Source organism: Manis javanica, chromosome 9 (genome assembly GCF_040802235.1).
Source record: "Manis javanica isolate MJ-LG chromosome 9, MJ_LKY, whole genome shotgun sequence".
In the NCBI taxonomy this organism is placed as follows: Eukaryota; Metazoa; Chordata; class Mammalia; order Pholidota; family Manidae; genus Manis; species Manis javanica.
The window spans coordinates 114595215-114615660 of record NC_133164.1 but is presented as its reverse complement, the minus strand read 5'-3'; the positions used below and the strand labels follow the sequence as shown (position 1 = coordinate 114615660).

At 38.1% G+C, this 20446-nt stretch overlaps 1 long non-coding RNA gene across 1 annotated transcript in view; it reads left to right on the top strand.

Moving 5' to 3' along the window:
- The window catches only part of LOC140843555 (uncharacterized), a 257008-nt gene that overhangs the window by 156534 nt on the left and 80028 nt on the right, over window positions 1-20446 (top strand). Inside the window, exon 4 of the long non-coding RNA XR_012121404.1 lies at window positions 4217-4314. This is a non-coding gene — a long non-coding RNA (uncharacterized lncRNA). The remainder of the gene's footprint in view (window positions 1-4216; window positions 4315-20446) is intronic.

The window sequence follows — 20446 nt, the reverse complement described above, 5'->3', positions numbered from 1 at the left end:
TATTAGATATGCCCTTTTTGAAAGAAGTAGGACATTTTCGAATAATTCAATGAATGATAGAAACTTAAAAATTTCATCAGTGGCCAAGTTCAGAACAGACCCAATTCTCCTGTTACTAAGTCACCTGTTCCCAGAATGGGCCATTTTTTCCTTTTAATTCCCACCCACTCTTAAACCTTCCTTTTTATAGGAAACCTTATTTGGTCATTATCTTTGTCTTATCTTTATTATTGATCCTAATTGTTCTGTAAAGTGAAAGTACAATTTTCAAAAAAGAAAATCCTCTCTCCCACACAAATATAAAATGATGACACATAAAAGATTTTACTTATCCCACTAATTAAAGGAGAGCGAGCCAGTGAAACGTGATGACTGATTGAAAGAGCAAGTAAGAAGCTGGAGTATCTACAGGATGCTTAGATTCCTGGATTAGACACAAAACTGGGACATGTCCCAAAGGACCATAAACTTTTGGGTTGATTTACTCCATCAGAAACAAATTATACTTCCCCTTGACAATATTTCATAAGTAAATGTTCAGCTACATTAAGTCTGGGGCATTTTGTCAAAAGTAAAGAGCTGGTGAAATTGCCTAGACAATCCTTGGGTCGCTGTCGACTCCACGTGATATTTAAAGTACATTCTCCCCCTACCCCCCGTCCTTGTTGACTTTTCCCTACTTTCACATACTTTTTCTGCCAGAGGTAATTTCAAAATGATGGCAGCTACTGTCAAACTTTAGGAACAAAATTTTATGCCTGGTCAAAAATGTAAGGTTTTCTAACTAAAACTATTGCTCTGCCTTTCCAGCTCAGATTTCCATCCTTTTTAGCAATTCCTCTCAGAATCTATAAGAGTGGGGCAAACATTGAATAAAGGTATGATTGGACTTCACAGGAATGTCATTGAGGTGAACTTAAAAATGTGTAGCTGATAAATCATACTTTCTCTTTGAAATGTTGAGAAGCAACATAGACACATAGTGAAAACGTTCGTATCTGTGAATGCAGAGAAATACTTCCTTTAGAAAGCCCCCAAGTGGAGTCGCAGCCGAAACCCAATGTGAATACTCAGAAGCTGGGTTTCTTTAAAGGCCATCGGATGGCTTACGACAGTTTGTAATCATTTGTATTTCTCTGATAAAACTCAGTTCCAAGAAAACTTAGAGGTAATTGCTTCCACATTTGAAAAATTTGTGTAATGAATAACTGATTGAAATTCAATGACTTTCACACGTCTGATTTTTTCCCATGCCAGTTTCTTTGAAGATGTATTGATGCTGAGAAAATGATTCAAAGCTTTGAATGCAATTCAACATAGTATATGCAATTTTCAGTTCATTGAAGCAGAATTGAACTCAAATATGGAGATTGGTGTTTATATCTATAGGCAGGGGAATATCTTCCCTTCTCTTTTAGGTTTTAATGTACAAAGTATTTTGACTACTTAGATACATTCCTTGTAATCAACTTTGAAGATAAATTAAATCAGGAGTACTTACTTAAATTATTGGAAACTTCTTTTAACCACTTCTGATAAAGAACTTGACTCCCTGATGGACATTGCAATAGTAAATAGAGAATACTGGTATTTCTTGTGGAAAAAGTAGAAAATATATTCGTAACCACTCATGGTAGTTCAAAATATATGTAAAAATGTGTATAGGGAAATACGTGAATGAGTTTTATTCCTACCAAAAGTAGTCCAGGAGAAAACTCTAAATGGTTTTCTACAGTTTGACAGAAAAATGCCACTAAGGGTGGGCGGGGAGACATGAAGACTTTACAGTGAAGGCCGTACAAACACCAGCCCCGTCGTGGCCTCTCTAACATGGATGTGTGCAATTCCCCAAAACTCTTTTTCTCACTCCCAAACCTTACCTCTCCAGCTCCCCAACCCCTCACCAGACAGGCTGTTCCACTTTATTCCTTGCCAGCTTGCCGGTATCTTTCTGCTGCTGCTTCTAACAGTTCTCAACACCCTTGTTACCCACTGGGATATGAGGCTAGAAGCCAGAGGAATAGACGATTTATTTTAGATGATATGGTATGAAAAGATATGACATGATATGATATATTAATATTTCTCCCTGTTACCCATGAAATCATTTTGAGTTTTTTTCTTTTCGTCCATGACATTAAGATAGAAGAAACCAGAAAACTGAAATTACCTCACTCCATGCTTCATGGCTTAGTAATCATAAATTATAGTTACCATCATGCTACCTGTTGTCTCATGACCCTTATTTTCGCTCACATGCTTTTTGTGCCTAGAAAATCTTTCTACATTTTTCTCCCACCTAGCTGACTCAAACTCCTCCTTCCCGCCTCTACAAAGTGACCGGCGCCAGAAGCCTGCTCTGTGCCCAGCCCGTGCTGGGGGCCCTTCTGGATGCCTCCATAGTTAAGGTTAAGACCTACTGTTGGTTAGGAGTCTGGCCAGTGGTCTCTATAAAAAATCAACAGTAACATATTTTATAATAAAATAATGCCAAAGCACATACTACAGTCTGTAATTATAAGTTAGGGCCAAAGGTTAAAAAGGGATACATGCATTCTGAATATTATACAAAACAAGTAAGATAGAGAAAAGAGTACTTACTGACTGACCCTCAGCCCCATCATTCTCCAGCTGTGATGTGAAGCATCAGGTTGGCCACCACTGCAGCGTTTTTCCTGCACATTTATTTAGTTGCCATAAAGAATACATGTGACACTACCTAGAAAGCAACTTGGTCATTTCCTGACCCCCACTGGGGGGACAATTAACGACTGCTTCCTCCGCTGATGCCCAAGGTTAGGAGGGGTTTCCTTTGGGGCCCTAAATATCTTCAGTAGCCATCTGTATCATGTAATATTTCCACTTAGATTAATATTCCCCCAGTTAAAATATCAGTGTTATGTCAGTGTTGAAAAAAAAAGCCTACTTGGCGAACAGCATGTTTTCCTTTTCCAGACATTTACATGTTATTATGTGGACACATTGCTGTGACATTCAGATGGTTGTTATTGACCTACAGTCTTATATACATATCTTTCGTAAGATGCTAAGATAATGAAAGCAAAATGTTATTTTCTACCAGGGACCTAATTTCAATAAAAATATAGATTGAGTGTTATATCTGCATCCTGTCCTCTGCAGTGGCCTTTACTTCCTTAGCTGCTGCCTGGAGTGACCCCAGCCATCCCGTGGTGCCATCGCATTTTCCTGCTGGCCGACACAAGGGGCCTTTATTTCTGAATCACTCATCAAGGAATTAACAAAATAAAACCCAATGTGTTTGTGACACTTTGAAGCAAGTGTTTACTGTGCTACATGCCAGCTGTCCAAGCAGATATGTGCCTCAAATTAATTTCAATGACAATGTTAGGTTTGGATTTATGTTATTTTTACTGAAATTTACTTAAACAATTCAATATTTATTAGAATGAGAAGTAGAATGACCAAATTACTCATTTTACTTAAAGAATCTCTCAGTCTCCTTCAAAGATAAAAAAAAAATGCTCTCATTTATTCCTCTGTAAAAATTCTGACTTAAACTTTTACTGACAAGAAAATTTTCCAGACAATTTTCCTGTTAATCTGTTAATGAATATGCTCTGACAGATGCGGCTTTTCTTGTAACCAATGTTATTTTTGCTACAAATAATATTAAGTCTTTACTCAAAACAAAATGTTCTTGTTGCCAACTCAGGCAAGTAGTCACCTTGACATCATTCATCCCCAGGTTTCTTAGAAGACTAACTAATCCACAGCGCCTTCCTTGTTCTTGGGTCCTGTCTTTGGGCTAAAGATGCTGCACCTTCAACGGAGTTAGCTATGCACAGGGTTCAGAAGGATTTCTAGGATTAAGAAAAAGGCTTTCAGTTGCTTTATCCCAAATAAATAATACCCTTCAAGTAGAGACAGGTGTGTGATTCCCCTCCGCACCCTCAGAAATCCCCCTGAGGATTTTCAGAGGAATGCTCTGAGCTGCGCATCCCCCACACCACACTTTGGACAAACGTAGCCCTGACCTCTCGGGAAGACTCTCAAGACAGCAGTAGATACCAAATAAATGAAAAGAAACCTATTCCTTTCTTTCCTGATTCTCTTTTTCACTGTGAAACATTTTAAGCATAACGAAAATACAGATAAATAAGATAGGCACCCAACTGCTTATAATTCAGCTTTATTCCATCTGAACATTGTTCTGTATTTTCTTTCCTTTTTCAAGGAAATCACACAGGTCAGACAAGGATGAAGCCCCTCTGTGTGGTCTCACCAGATCTCATCCCTCTCTTTCCCCCTCATCTGATCTGGCTCCAGAATTTGGTGAGTATTTTAGCTTTCATGATTCACGTGTATGTCATATAAATATAAATATACATATACTTATTTTTGCATGTTTTGAAACTACATAAATTTTATGATTCTATGGTTTCATTTTGCAACTTGAGTTTTGTTATTTTGCTTAGCATTATGTATCTTTTAATTTGTCCACATAGCTCAATTTGAATGTTGTATAGCATTTTATGGCATAAAAACACCAAAATGAGGGTGTCCATTATCCTGTTGCAGGGGATTTTAGTAACTTCGTGTTTCCATTCACTAACAATACTGCAGTGAACTCCTTGGCTCATGCCTCCGTGTGTGCGGTGTTGGAAGATTTCTCTGGGTTGATTCCTAAACAAGAAAAGGCTCCCATACATCACAGACAACTACAGCCTCCAACCACTAGAGAATCACCTCCCAGCAATGTTTGGATGAGGAAGTTCCTCAACCACAGTTATGATTATCGAATTTTTTCTGTTTTTTTTTCCAATTTTATGTTTATGATCTGGTAGCTCTTTGGACTTGTAATTATCATTTCTCCGATTATTAGTGAGATTCTGCACCTTTATTGTTAATTGATTTGAATTTCCTTTCATATCCTTTGTCCATTTTTCTATAGGTTTTCAAAGTACTGATTTTAGGATTTCTTGACAAGTTCTGCATACTAATTCTGATCTAAGACTCTTACTTTTCTGTCACCCTCACGAAGGCTGCCACAATTGGGAGGGTACATTTTGTACTGTTTTCTCTGCTCCACTTCACTATTTTTGCTACTTGCTTTTTTAAGAGAAGTGGACCGACTGAGATGATTAGGATAAAATCATTGATCTGCAGGACTTGCCCTTACTTGCCTTCTGACTCATGAAAATTAAGAATATTTTGAAGGTCCATATAACAGCCTTTTGGCTGAATGTAGTGATTAAAAATGACTGAAAAGCTCCCCAAATGTTATCAGAAAATGATAGTACAAGAAAGGACCTTCGAGTTGATTTAGGCTGAGCATTCTGCTGTGTAAGTGAGCCTCTAAGACCCAGTAAAGTTTGTTTCCATAAACCAAAATTCTGGTCAGCCTGCTTCCTTCCACTTTCCACCACTTTTCTCTGCCTGTTTTTCTTTGTGGTGCTTAAAGCTATATTCTCTTTATATTGTCCAAGAAGTAAGTTCCTCTTTTTGTCACCCCTCATCACAGTAGGTTCCTTCTAAGATTGTAGGACAAACTAAAGTGCTATGATCTTTCCATAAAAAAAAATCCTGGTGAGCTAACATCTCCACCATGTAAGTGTGCAATTACAATTATCCCAAGTGTAACATTTTCATATGTATCCTTAGTAAATTTCATCTTACCAGATCTGACCATTGTTTCAACCCATCAGTATGTTTTTTTATCCTTATTCTAAAACAAATGAAATTAAATCTCAGATTTGTATCATTAAATGTCACAACCATGTCTTCTCATTGAAAAATGAGTAAGAAAGAATTAAAATGAGAACATTAAGAAAACTATTTTAAAAAAATCTTTCTGCTTGCTGACTAGTGAACTATGTAAGAGGAAAGAAAATATATTTACCACCTACCACGTGTCAAAAGTTTTGAATACATTTTGTCATGTGGTCTCCACAGAAAGAAATCTAAAATACAGGGATTATTGTTTATTTTAAAAACAAGGAAGATTGGTTTCAGAAAGTTCAATTTCCCAGGATCAGAAAGCTAGAAAGTAGCAAAGGTTTCTTATTACCTCAGTTTGGTAATGATTTCAAAAAGGGAATCAAATTTAGGAAATTCATGAATATGTAGTAATTTAAAAATAGGTCTTTAAATAACTAATAGAGTGAAGAAGAAAAATTACAAGGTAAACTGAAAATTACTTTAGATGAATGAAAACAATAACACAACATACCAAAACTTACAGGACACAGGAAAAGTCATACCTAAAGGGAAATGTATAGCTATAAACGCCAATATTAAAAAAGAAGAAAGCTCTCAATTCAATACTGTCACCTTCCACCTTAAGAACCTAGAAAAAGAAGAGTAAACCAAGAAAGCAGAGGGAAGGAAATAATGAAGATTACAGTGTTGACTAATGAAATAGAGGATTGAAAAACAATAGAGAAAAATCAACAAAACCAAAACTGAGTCTTTGAAAAGATAGCAAATTTGACAAACCTTTATCTAGACTGATAGAAAGGGAGAGAAAGAGACAGAGGGAGAAAGCAGGTTGAGATTCCTAAAATCAAGAATGGAACATGAAACATCAATATTGACCTTATAGAAACTAAAAGGATCACAAGGGAATTTTATGAACAATTGTATACCAACAAATCAGATAACTACACAAAAGGACAAGTTTCTAGGAAGACACAAACTGCTAAAACTGACTCAAGAAGAAATAGAAAATCTGAGTAGACCTATAACAAAGAGATTGAAGTAGTCATCAACTAACTTCCCACAAAGAAAAGTCCAGGTTCATATGGGCTTCACTGATAAAAGTCTACCAAACACTTAAAATGGAACTAATATCCATCCTTCAAATCTCTTCAAAGAAATAGAAAAGGAGTAAACTTCCCAATTTATTTTATGAGGCCAGTATTGCCTCGATACCTAAACTAAAGATATTAAGAAGAAAGAGAGGAAGAGAGATAGAGAAAGGAAGAAATAATAGGAAACTAAAGACCAATATTCTTTACCAATATGCAAAAGATCCTCAAAATACTATTGAACTAAATGTATCAGAATATTAAAAGGATTGCAGACCAAGACCAAGTGGGATTTATCTGAGAGATTAAGGATGCTTCAGCATATAAAATCAATCACTGTTATACAACAGATTAACGAATAAAGGACAAAAACTACAAAATCATCTCAATAGATGGAAAAAAAATTCTGATAAAATCTAACACTGTTCCATGGTTTAAAACAACATTGTTTTCCAGAATCACAGGACTCAAGTTCAATATTATCTTCACTTTACTCCCTCTCAGCTTTCGTTTATCCTCCTGTAAAACAAACTGTGTATCATATTGGTAGTTTATGAACTTTCATTAGCAAGGAAACTTTTCTTAAAAGAAAACTTACATTGAAATCCCACATGCAAGACAGATAAAATTGGAAATCCTCTGCTCCGGTGGAGGAGGGCAGTGACAGCTTCTCCAGCTGATGCCCTGCGCGGCGACTTCTCTGGTCCTCTGGTCCCTGTGTTCCTGTAAGGGCCTCGAACTCCTACCACACAGTCAACAACTGACTGAGTGGCCCTGGTCAATTAGCTTGACTGAACTTTAGACAGGCTTCCTCCTGACTCTAGGCTCTGACCTCCTTTCTTCCTAGACCATTTACTTCAGAAAACTGATGATTGTATATTCTTTCTCTGTCCCTTTAAAATTGTAGATAGATCTCCCAGATTCTTACTGGTTCTGCAACCCAAGAATGTCTTTCTCTTGGAGCTGGGAGTCACCTCGTTGAGATGCTATTATTGAAGTGACAGTGTCCCTAGCTCCCAGTATCTGTCCAAAGATAGGAGTCTAACTTCAGTAAGTGCCAATAAACAAACACAGAATGTCTAGTCACAGTGACCAACTTCCAGTACTTTTCCACTCGCTCTCCCAGGGCTTAAGTCCTCCCACCTTTTATTTCAAAGGAGTTGAGCTCACCTCTCTCTCCACTATTGCCATAGTCTTGTTAAATTCCTCCTTGCCTGTCTAACTCTATCCAGTGCCATTTTTCTTCAACACAACTTATGGGTTAAATCATGCATTTGGATTCAGAAAAACTGAGAAGTAGATACTGTAAATTAGTTCTGCTCATTTTGAAAAAAAGAAAAGGTAACTAAAAGTGAGTAAAGAGATCTTAAAGTGACCAGAGAATCACAATATTCCCCTTCATTCTTTTACTTCTGAAATTCCTAGAAGCCTATAAATCCATTCTAGTTTTTTTCACAGTCTGTGCATTTAAGTCTCATGTTCCCATATGTGCCTGTACCCCAAGCTGAAATGGGGAGGCCCAGGTGCTCACTGTAATATTCTGTCCCCACATTCCAGATGAAGGTTAGAAATGCTTAGCAATCATGTTTTGATTTTTCTCATATTTCTCCCCTTTCCACCCATGACAATTCTCTTTCTGTTATTGAGGTGCATTTACATGATTCTAGAGTCTTTCTTTATTAAGAATCCATGTGCTCCTGCTGCTTGTTCTCCATCTGAAGCCCTAATCCTCTGTGACATCATTTCCACAGCAAACAATTGTGAAGTTGCAAAGCTCAGATTAGACTTCAAGTGGTGGAATAAGAAACAAGGGGCTGATGAACTCTGAAGAAATACAGAGTGCCGTTTATATGCAAATCTTACAGGTAGTGAAGGAGAGTGGGGGGGCACTGGGCAGAAAGGAATGAATGGTGAGGAAGCAGTATTGTGTTAAACTGACTTGAAAAGACTCTCCTTTTTTCTTCTGGGAATTCAGTGGGCCTTTGGCTACAACTGCAGGTTGACTTAGTTTGTTTCTTTTACTTATTTATTTCTTCTTTTATTTATTTTATTTTTTAGTTTTGAAGGACGGACTTGCGGTCCTAAATATGGCTGTTGAAAGAGAGATGTTTATGTCAGTGTCCTGTTGAACAATTCTGTGGGGAGGGATGGAGAGAAAGTCTTCATAGTGAATTTTCCTATTTTAAAATAAGCTTTAAGAGGAATCTTCTAACCTTCATCTGGAATGTGGGGACAGAATATTACCTACTAACCAGACCAAACAATTAGAGAAGCTTGAGAAGAAAGCATTTGGTGAGCTTGATTGGCTGGTGAATGGGATGAGGTGAACCCAACAAGAGGTTTTGTGAATTGTAGATGGTGGCGCCCTCAATCTCCCCCTGGAGGTCACGGCAGAGTCCTTGAGATTGAGGGCAGCGTACAGCACTTGCAAGCAACCTTCTCTTTCCTTTTACTTTCCTTAGCACTGGTGCGTCTCCCATTTTCCACTAAGTCTTTAAGGAGCATAAGCACCAACTTGTATAATTGCTTCCCTACCTTTATGCAGGAATCCTTCAAGGGAACAATGCACGTGACCCAGCGTATGTCAGAGCATCTCTCCAGGCACATCTCACTATAACCGTAACTGTGGGCCTGGAATCTGCATCTCTTTCTGTAAAGTCATACATACATTCTATAAAGAATACAACTGTAACACTGTCACCCATTCAAAAAGAAATTGCTAATACTTACTGGAATGTTCAAAAACTTCAGTGAAGCTATATCTGAAGCCATAAAATGACATTTGAAGCCATCTAATGATATTGGCAATCACAGATCCAAGGAATAGAAAATTACTGTAATTATTGGCCCTTGTACTTGAAAGCATCAATTCTCTTTTTCTTGCCTAGAATTGTATGATCTCTTTACATGTGAGATTTGTAGGATTCGTTAAAGAGAAGAGTTCTTTGTTAGTTATCTGATAATGTTCCTTTTGCAGGAGGTGCGGTGGTTAAGGGAAAGAAGGGGACAGAGAAAAAGAAACTGGAAATAAGCCTTTTCCCTTCACAGCCTTAAAAGAAAATGCCCTGTGTATTCCCTGTGCCTTCCAAGTAGCACCTTGCAGAACTGAAAGTTGCACAGAGAGAAGCTATGGGATTTGCCCTTTGATTCTGGTCACCAGAAGCTAATGTCTCCAGGCCTGAGCTTCTGGCATTTTCTACAGGGTTAGGCCTGAGCCTCAGGGAGAGGAAAGTGCCAGTCACACTGCTACAGGTTGGGACAGAGAAGGAGGGACCGCAGAGGGTGAAAACATTCTCCCTGATATCAGCCCGTGACCCTGGAGTTGCAACCTGCTTCAGATGGAGTCTTGACCGCATAGACGGTTCTGATGTGTTTTTCCAGCAGATCTAAATATGCTCTTCTCCCCCAGTCCAGCTCACCTCTCCTGAGAACACTGAGTGTTACTCTGAAGAATGACAAATGCAGATGGGGAGGCAGGACCAGCCTCTCCTTGTCTCAAAGAAAGCAGAGACATTCAAAAAGAAGCAAACAGAAGACAAGGACCTTGGCAATGAGCTACAGGCAAAAAGGGGAAACAGGAGCTTGGTGTAGCGCCTGTCACAGGGCCAATTTCTAAGGAAAGGAAAAGGGCCTTCCTAAAGTTGTATGAAATACAAAACAAAAAACAAAAAAAAACTGTCACCCAACACAGAACATGAAAAGCTACTCAGGGCAGTTAGATGACAGAAAACTGACAGCTTCTATCCAGGCGAAAAAGCAAGTTAAATGCATTTACAAGGGTCAGTCCACTCCTTTGCAAACCAATTCTGGCGTCACTGTGTGGCCTCGTTAGCATTTTTAGCAGGAAATGTCAGTCAGATACGGAGTGGGGCTTTTTGTCTTCACGCCTTCCTCCTTGTATCTGCTTTGTACAAAATGAGCTGGATACCAACGCCCCTTTCCATAAGAAATCTCAAAAGTGTCTGTTTAAAGTGCAGCTGCAAAATTAGGTTCCTCTCTAGACATTTAAGATACAAAACCCTTCACTGGGGAAGTCAAACAGCCAACAACAGGTATGAATGTCCTTCATTCACTCAACAAATATCTCCGGAGAGCCCAAGGGTGCCTGCTGGGGGCTGGGGAAGAGAGGTAAGGAAAGTGGGGCCAGCCTTTGTGAGTCTTCATTTGAGCACAGGACACCGACAGCGCGGTGTAGACACACAGGCAGTAAGCACATGGGAGTTCATCCAAGTTAGACGAAAACTCAGTGTACTAACTGGGGACCAGCAACTGGCTTCACTCAAGCCCCAGGTGTCCATCAAGGCTGGGCTTCACCCACGGAGAGCCCAGCCCAGGAACCACCGTCCTGAGCCACGTGGCTCTGGTTTCCCCCATTTTAGCCATGCAGCGTGTGGGGAAGAGCTATGGAGCCCAGCTTTTTACTCTACTGCTTAGCTGTGTGATGCTGGACAAGATATTTAGACCCTCTGGGCCTCAGTTTCCTCAACTGTAAATTAGGTCTAATAATAGTCCTCTTCCCCCCATAGAATTGAATGAATTATTATAAGAACTTTGCCCAAAACACAACAGCTTCTGAAGTGTTCATTAGTGTCATGAGGACCTATAAAGTCCAAAGTCCAGCGCTGGTTCCTTCCATGGAGCATTACTGAGCCCGTGTCCCTAAGGATCAAGATGAAATTCTTCCATTTCTTATGCTTCCTGCCCCCCACCCTCCTGGCCTGTAGCCCCCACAGGTATCCCACTTCCTCAGAACAGTACTGGCCACGGGAACTGCACGCTTTTCTTTTTCTTGGCCACATGCTGTTCATTTAACATTTGGTGCTTTTTTGAGAGAGTAAAGGAAACAAAAAGTGCCAGTAAATTAATTTAACTTTAAAATTCCATTCAAGCTATGAGCTATAGCTTAAAACGTTTGGATAATTAATACCCACTGCATTAAACTTCATTGACATGAGGTCCTATGCACCCAAAGCATGGACATTTGCAGACTACCATGTTTGACTGAAGTTCTCTCCAAATCAATTAAAACCCAAGGACAGTTGTGATTCTACTCAGTGGGAATAGAAGGTGGGAGGAAACATTCCAGGGGAAAAGACAGCACACTGCAAATGGTTTTGCAAAAGGTTTCAGAGTGTTTGACTCTGTCGGTGAGGACCAGCGGCATCCTGACATGACTCCTGGAGGACCTGATGGGCCCGTCCCTCAGCTACCACGATATGACGTCCACAAGTTTTGAAGGAGATGAATGATTTCTGCTGGGAGAGGACCCTTCCTCCAGCTTCCACAAATAAGCAACCAGAAGTTCAGCCACTTTTTCTGGAGATTCCAAGGGAATCCACCCATTTACTGAGACCTCCACCACTGTCCACACCATCCACACCTTTCCACAGAGCACACCTTCCTGCTCATCGCCAGGCATGCTTTTTGGCAGTCTGTGTTTTCTTCTTCAAGCTAAAAAGAAATATTTTTGTTACGCCCTCCCCTTATTCTTCGTATCCGAGGAATTGAAGTTACTCTCCTCCCCCATCATCTCTCTGATGTATCCTTCCTTGGGCAAGAGAGGATGTTCCTGTGCTACAGGATGGTGCTGAAGATGTGTGTGTGTGCATGCATGTGTGTGACCTCCTTGCACATTCACACAGCTGAAACTTCATGTGTAATTGTCTCTTTACAATGCGCTTAAGAAACAAGAACAAAAGATACCTAGAAAAATTTTCCATTTGGGGAAAAAAACTTACAAACAAACAGCTTTCTGTTTCTCTCCTTTGTTTCTTCATAACTGAATCATGAACATGAAAACCAGATCTTTTTTGCGACTAATCTGCTCTGGATGCAGTTCCCTCCCTGGAGTGACTATTATCTTTTTGTTGCTTTGCTTCCTGACTAGAATCGGTGCCCAGGGGCTCTTTTCTCATGAACACCCCCTTCGGCATGGTGACCCCAGAGCACAAGCTGCTCAGGGCTCAGCGCACTGCAGGGATGTGGAGGGTTAGGTGCAAGGGGTGCAATGAGCAGGCTTACTTGTGTTAACTTACCCCAGAGCCCTGCAAACCCAAGCTTGGCATGAGACTCCCTGCCTTGGTGGTTCGCTCCACGTGGACAGGACAGGCAGCAGCCCACTCCTGCAATGCCCAAGGGTCCGCTTCTGAGACACCAGTCACTGCATGACCCTGGGGCTCCATCCACACCGGTCAGAAGAGACACCACGTCTATGCAGTCCTACCAGCCTGCCTCCCCATCTCTACCTTTTGCCTCCGTAAATGGTGTCACATATCTGAATCCCTATCTGCTTTCTTTCCTTAGTTTTAATGACACCTATTCTTGGGAAGGATCTGATAATGGCAGTTTTACAACAGTGAAAATATAAGCTGATGTTAAATTATTCAGAGACATTTTTAAAGCCCTTTAATTGTCACCTAAAAACTGTCATTCACTCCATAAGCAGGCATTCTTGCTAAGCGTCAGTCACCGTGCTCCACTCTGGAATTAGGAAAACTACATTTGTAGAGTGCTTGATGCATTTACCAAAACCCTTTCATCATTCACTTCAGAATACCAGGAGCCACAGCTACTATAAATGATGTCCTTGCTTTGTTTCTTTCATAATTTGAGTACAATGATCATTGTTGTATATTTCATAAAGATGTTCAGAATCATAAAATTGCTTCAACCAGATTTCCAATGGAAACAGACTTAAAATGGACTCAAACGTTCTAACTTTACAGCGACTGAACTAGAAACAACCATCAAATCAATGGCTCTCCAATGAGTGAAGTGGGGGAGGAAAGATATTGGTGTTACCCATCAGTTAAAAAAAAGCTGAATTTTAGGTGATTCTTTTGTAAAAAAAAAAAAAAAAAAAAAAACCCTATGCAAGATCTTATCATACTGAATGAAGTTTTTCAAGAAAAAATTTGTTTCCTTTTTCTGAGCAGTGCCACAAATGTCAACTTAAAAACATCTTCCTGAATTTTGAGTATTTAGTATTCAGTGCTTTTTGATTTGCAGCAATATACAGGGTAGACTGACTGGAATATTTATACAGTATGATAAATGCCCCAAATATCACCAGGCAGCCTTAACTGAGGCATGAGGAAGGATGCCACTGGGCATCTTAGGAGCATCTTAAGAGATAATTCAAAAATGGGATAGTTATTGGGCTTTGAGATCTGGCCTCCAGTCATTTTACAGCAATTCATCAATACAGGAAACTGAGTGGGAGGGGGCAAAATGTCTGATGTAATAATTTAAGATTGGTGGGCACGAGACTATGGTAGCAAGTTTTGAGAAGGGAAACCATTTGATAAGCAGGCTGTACTGTCTCTGATAAATTGATGTGGAGGAATTTCCTGAAGCAAACACTGAAGATATTTACTGGCTTACAATCTCTGCCTTCCCAACAACGTATTCCTAAAGCAGAAACTAGGGAAACTTAGCGTGGAACACTTAGGTGAATATGACTTAGATGGACATGTTTTTATCTACATTATATTAACACAGGTGTGCTTAGTACACAGATATCTTTTGGTTTTCAAAAATACAGCTGTTAAAGCATAGACATTCCTTTTTATAGCATTCATTCATACCTTCAAAAACTATTATTAAGTTCTGCTATAATTTAGGGAATGCCAAGATGAATAAAAGTCCTAACATTGAGAACGTTAGGCAATAAGAAATATAAAATTAGATAAAATGTAGATAAAAATTTACTACCAAAAGAAAAAAAAAGGTGAATTCCTAAGGGAAAGTAAATTCTGAAGAGAAAAAGATTATTATGATCAAGCAGATTTGGTGGTAGGTTTGCAGCGGGGATGATAGCCTTTTAAGGCAGTCAGCCTGGGGCGAATGGAGATGAAGGGATGGGCATTCCAAATAGATGGATGAGCTGGAGCAAAGGAATGGACATTAAGCAGACAAAATTTGCCTAATACAAAAAAAAATGGATGGAAAGTAAAGTCACAGACAAATGTAAGAATTATATAGTGGAGGAATTTGAAATCTAGGCTATATTATTTTTTATATTTTATATTTGATGGTCAATATGAAAGAAGTGATAGTTTAACAATAATACCTAATTTTATATAGGCCTATGCTCTGAGATGATTCATCTAAAAGCTGTATGAAATATGAACTGTGTTCTGTTTTTAGAACTATTGCGTATTACATAATCTGCAAACTTTTCTACCACACGATGCCTGAACATGTTGAGTGAAGTGTAATAAGCTTTCCTTCCAATTCTTTGTTTGAAATAAAGTAAGGGAAAATCCACAGGGGCCAAAAGTAGATGAAGCTGACTCGGTACCCACTTACCCCTCTAGCCAAGGTAGCTCAGAGACCAATGAAGCCTTACAACCCTTGCAAGCTGGTAATTTCCACACATGTATAGAAAACCTGAAGAATTGAAGGCCACTCTTCTAGTGATAAAAACCATCTACCAGCAAAGGGAGACAATGGAAAACAGAAGTGAAAATCCAAAAAGCATAGCCATACCTACATAAAACCTCATTTAACTAAACTGCAGCTGCACACTCTGACATCTTCATGTGTATCTGTAAGGATAATTGCTAAGCCGGGTGATATGTACATGGTTGATCACTAAATCATTATTTCCACCTGTTTGTATGCCTGGGGACTTTTTTATGAATTACGGAAAATTTTAAACATATCAAAAGCAGAGAGAATAGTATAATAAACCCCCATAAAGCCGTTACCAAGTTTCAACAATAATCAGGACATGGTACCTCTTGCTTCTTCAAAAATTCCACTTGCTTTCTCCAACCATTATTTTATGCTCTTCAATTTTATTCCACAGATGTCTCTGTATGTTTCTCTAAATGGTTAAGATTTTTAAGAAGTCTACATTACCATTTTAAAACACAGTAAGGAAATGAACCCTTTCTTAATATTATCAAATTGGTGGTCAAACTTCCCCAACTATCTCATAATTTTCTTTGGTTTTGTTTCTGCTTAGAATTTGTTTGATTGTTCCAGAATGCATTTGATTGATAAGCCCCTCAAATTTTTCATCTATGGTCTCTACTGTGCTTTTCTTTCCTTGACATTTGTTGAAAAAAGTGAGATATTTGCCTTTTACAGTTCCTAACATTCTAGATTTTGCTGACTGTATTTGATTGATGTTGTTTAAGGTTAGCTTGTTTGTTTTAAAAAGAACATTGGTGGCATATACTGCCTACTGAATCACATCATGAAGTACATAGAGTCTGTCTTTTGTTAATACCAATCAGTTAGTTTAGGAGCTGTCAGCTTGATTTATGAATTATAAAAAACCCTACTGGCTTTTTAGCTTGTTGGTCATTGCCTGAACCCATTTTTCCATTAATATTCTAGTAGTGGGCTGTTCTGAAAAGAAAGAACTTGCTTATCAAATGGTTTTCATCACACTGAGATACAGTACCCACCATAAGATCAAATTGTTTCATGATTATACATCTTTATTAATGAGTTTTCAAAATATTAAGTTGATTTTCTAGCATTTTCCACAGGTAACTAAAGAGATTTTCTTGGAGCATCATGTATCCCACTTGAGTATGATAATATCATTGTCGATTTGTTTCAAGCCTTTGGTTCTAGAATCCTTTTGATTTGTCTTTGATAACTTTCTTACTTTTGGCACAATTAGACATTCTAGCTTCCTCTGGTCCTTTCCCTTCCAAATATCTGAAATTGTTAAATTGCCCAGCAAATTTAGAGGCTCCAGTCTGGACAATACAGCTACTTCTTGCTACAGGACTTGTCACTGTTTCTGGGACTTTTCAGTGGCCAGAGTTAGGAAATGCATACACTTTTTAAAGAGAAAATGTAGTGTGGATGCATATTGATCATTTCGATCCAACTTTAAAATCCTTAAATTTTACTTAGGGGATTTTACTTAAATTCCTTGATTTTTTTGTGTGTATTGCATTTTGTCTAATTCTAAAACTTTTGTTTACTAATTGATATGTGAAATTTTGTAAAATATCGTCACACACAAATACACAGGAAAGTGAACAGAAGAAGATTACAGACCAAAAAACCTGTGGGTATACTGATCTCAAACAGTTTTTTGTCACATGGCTAAGTTTGAGAAGAAAAACATTTTCCTAGTTTTCATTTATTAGAATACTTTTAAAACTGTTTTGACCAAAAAAAAAAAAAAAGGATAGATATTATTTAAGAAAAAAGTTACTTCCTTGTGTATATAACACAATATACATTTTAATCATGTATACTGATCTTAGTGATAAATTTGCTTACTTAGAGCAAGTTTTCCTGTCTTGGTTGATTAAGTACATTTGTCTCTAGACATGTTCTTCTTTCAGACATGCATACTTTCAGTAGAAAGTTGCAGGTGTATCTTTAATGTATTTAAGTTACACTTTACCATTTATCCAAACATAGAAATTTAAAAGATGAAATAAGTAATATTTCAAATATATATTTATTACGTTTTCGACAGTACAACAAACTCTTTGGTCTCATTGTTTGCCTACACGCACATGCACATAAACACATATTTTGTATAATTAATTGTGTTATTTAGGCTGTGTTTTTTTGTATCTGACTGATCATGACAGCTACATGCTATCTTTAGCTAATACCTTGAGGCACAGTACACACTTACGGCAAGTTTTATCCTCAACTGAAGTGGAACTACAGCCAAATTTCAAGTAGTGTTCTTGTTCATTTAGAATGTTTGAGGCCTATTTCTTGCCCTATCTTGTTAGATTATTGTTAAGTTGTGTTGCAACATAAGTGACTAAGAGCTTATACTAAGGAGAAATGTGGTTCTCCATATCTTTTTGTTTGCCTGTGCTTAATTATTCATATGATATCCTGTTTTTTACTGGCATTCTTAAACATTTTATTTTGTGAGGGCTTGTTTGCTTAATGCTAGATAAAAGAATCTGTGACTTCATTATCAGTGTATAACTAAACTGAAAATAAGGTCCTATTGCCCCACAAAAGGAATGAGCAAGAGTGCCACTGTGCACCCCAGAGAGGAGCTCCCCACTACCTGGTCCTGGCCAGGTAACAGGTGAGCCCCCATGTAGGAAGGGAGAGGGCCAGTGGAGAACCATGCATTAGATACTAGTAATGCCTATATTCTTTTACTCTTTCATTTTTGAAGACAGAATAAGTATAAATAGGAAATAGAAAATCCACCTGGGTCATTCCATGTTCCCCCTTGCATGTATGCATTCCTAGACCTATGTGTAGGAGGCACCACATGACTCATTTTCATGCCCAAGCCTCATAAATACCTTGTTTGCACCCTGCAAACACCTCCTTTTCCCAACCAAAAACTTGACAGGACTTTCTAGCAGGACATTCTTCCTGCTCTGTCCCCTGCAAAAATCACATTTGAAAATCACAAAATGGGAGGGTGCCTGCAGAAGTCCAGGTGGGGAATAAAGAACTGGAAACATTTAAAAGAGAAGAGGGTAAAAAAGAGTGTACAGCAGCATGTCTGACTTGACAACTGATTCAACGTGTGGGATCAAAGGAAAAATTTTTTTAAGTGTTGTAGCTTCATGCCCACATGCCTGGACAGTTGGGGTGGGGTGGGGTATTTATTTTATTCTGATACCAAAAGCAAAAGCAATAAAAGCAAAAATAAATAAATGGGATTACATTATACTAAAATTCTTCTGCACAGCAGTGGAAGCCATCAGCAAAATGAAAAGCAACTGACTGAATGGGAGAAAATATTTTTAAATTGTATATATTATAAGGTACTAATATCCAAAATGTATAAAGAGCTCATACAACCCCAAACCATCCAATTTAAAATGGGCAGGTCTGAATAGACATTTTCCAAATACACACACACACACACACACACACGCACACACTTATATATAAGACAACATATATATATGTATGTATACATATACACACACACATACAATGCAATATTATTCAGCCTTCAGAAAGAATGAAACCTGGCCATTTGCAGCAACATAGGTGGATCTTGAGGCAATCTCACTAAGTGAAATAAATCAAAGACAAATACCATATGATCTCTCTTACAGGTGAAATCTAAATAAATAAATAAATAAAAACAAGTTCATATATACAAAGAACAGATTGGGAGTTGCCAGAGGTGGGAGAATAGGGAGTAGGAGAAATGGGTGCAAGGATAGAAATAATTTTTAAGTGTTGAACAAACAAATGAGTTGCTTCTATAATCAGAAAAAAGACTGAATATTGTAAGAAAAAGAATGATAACAACACTAACATTTAAATTTTGCTTTATTGTATTCCAAAAGTACTTGCAATTTAAATGGCCAAAGAGTACAAAAACATTTATAAACAATAAGCAAACTCTAGACTGACCCAGAAAGCTAACCATTTCTAATAGCTTTCTGTGTATTTTTAGTTTCTTTAGCAAATGCAAGTGAAAGTTTATCTTTTCTCCCCTTTTCTAATACAAAAGAGAACACATTGCACACAATTCCTGCATCTTGCGTTATTCAGTGAATAATATATCTTGAAGATCTTTCCATATCAGTGTACCTTTTTGATGACTGCATAGTATTCCACTTGATGAAAATAATGTATTTATTTAGCCAGTACCTTTATTTTGGTTTTTGGTGATTTTTTATGGTTCCAAATCTTGAACTAGTATGCAAGTATATCTGTTGTATATATTGCCATTAAACCAGTGAGCATTGGACCACTGTGTATATTCACATGTAATTATGATACAATTGTCCCTCTCTAAAGCTTGTACCAAATTACATGCCAATCAAATGTATATGAGAAGACTTTTCTCCCTACAATTTTGCCAAGATGAGTTGTCAAATTTTTCTGTTTTTGTTGAACTGCCAGATTTAAAAAAAATCTCATTTTAATTTTAATTTGCATCTCATTATGAATGAGGTTAGAGCTTCTTTTCATATTTTAACTACTATTTGATTTTCCTCTTCCATGATCTGTTTAGACACCAATCATTTTTGTACTGGACAGTGGGGGTCTTTCTCTCTGCTTTTAGGAGTTCTTCACATATTAAGGATATTAGTTCTTTGTGATACAAATCACAAATACTACTTTCCAGTTCGTCCTCTACCTTTTGACTCAGCTCACAGTGTTTTTGTCACACAGAAGTTTTTGTTTGCTTCTCTGTATGTTTCTTTTTACCATGACTGTGTTTTGAGGACCATTGTTTCTTTCACATATTCTGAAATTTTATGACAATAAAAATTGTTGTGTATCTATTTTCATTTATTTTACGGCATCTGGAGAACTTTTCCTATAAAAAAATGAACGTCCATCAGTTCCAAGAAGTTTGCTTATATTATGTGTTTAAATATTTCATTTCCTCTGTTTTCTCTTTTTGTCTTTCTGGAACTCCTGAAATTCATAGAGAACATGTGCTGCAGAGGCACAGAGGAGATGCCTAACGGGCATTCACAGGAGACCCTAAGCTCCTGAGACCAGTGTGGAAATAAGCCCTTGCTTCAGCCCCTGCCTTCCCCTGGCACTTTATGGTTCCTGCCCCTCTAACTCCTGAGGCTTTTCAGCGTTCTGTAGGTGAAGCGATTGCCGCCCATCAATCTCTCCCTCTGTAGACATTGGCGTTTGACCTTCCTGTATCCCACTGAGTCATTCATTCATTGCTTCCTCATCATCAGTTCTCTCTCCTCACGTACTATGAA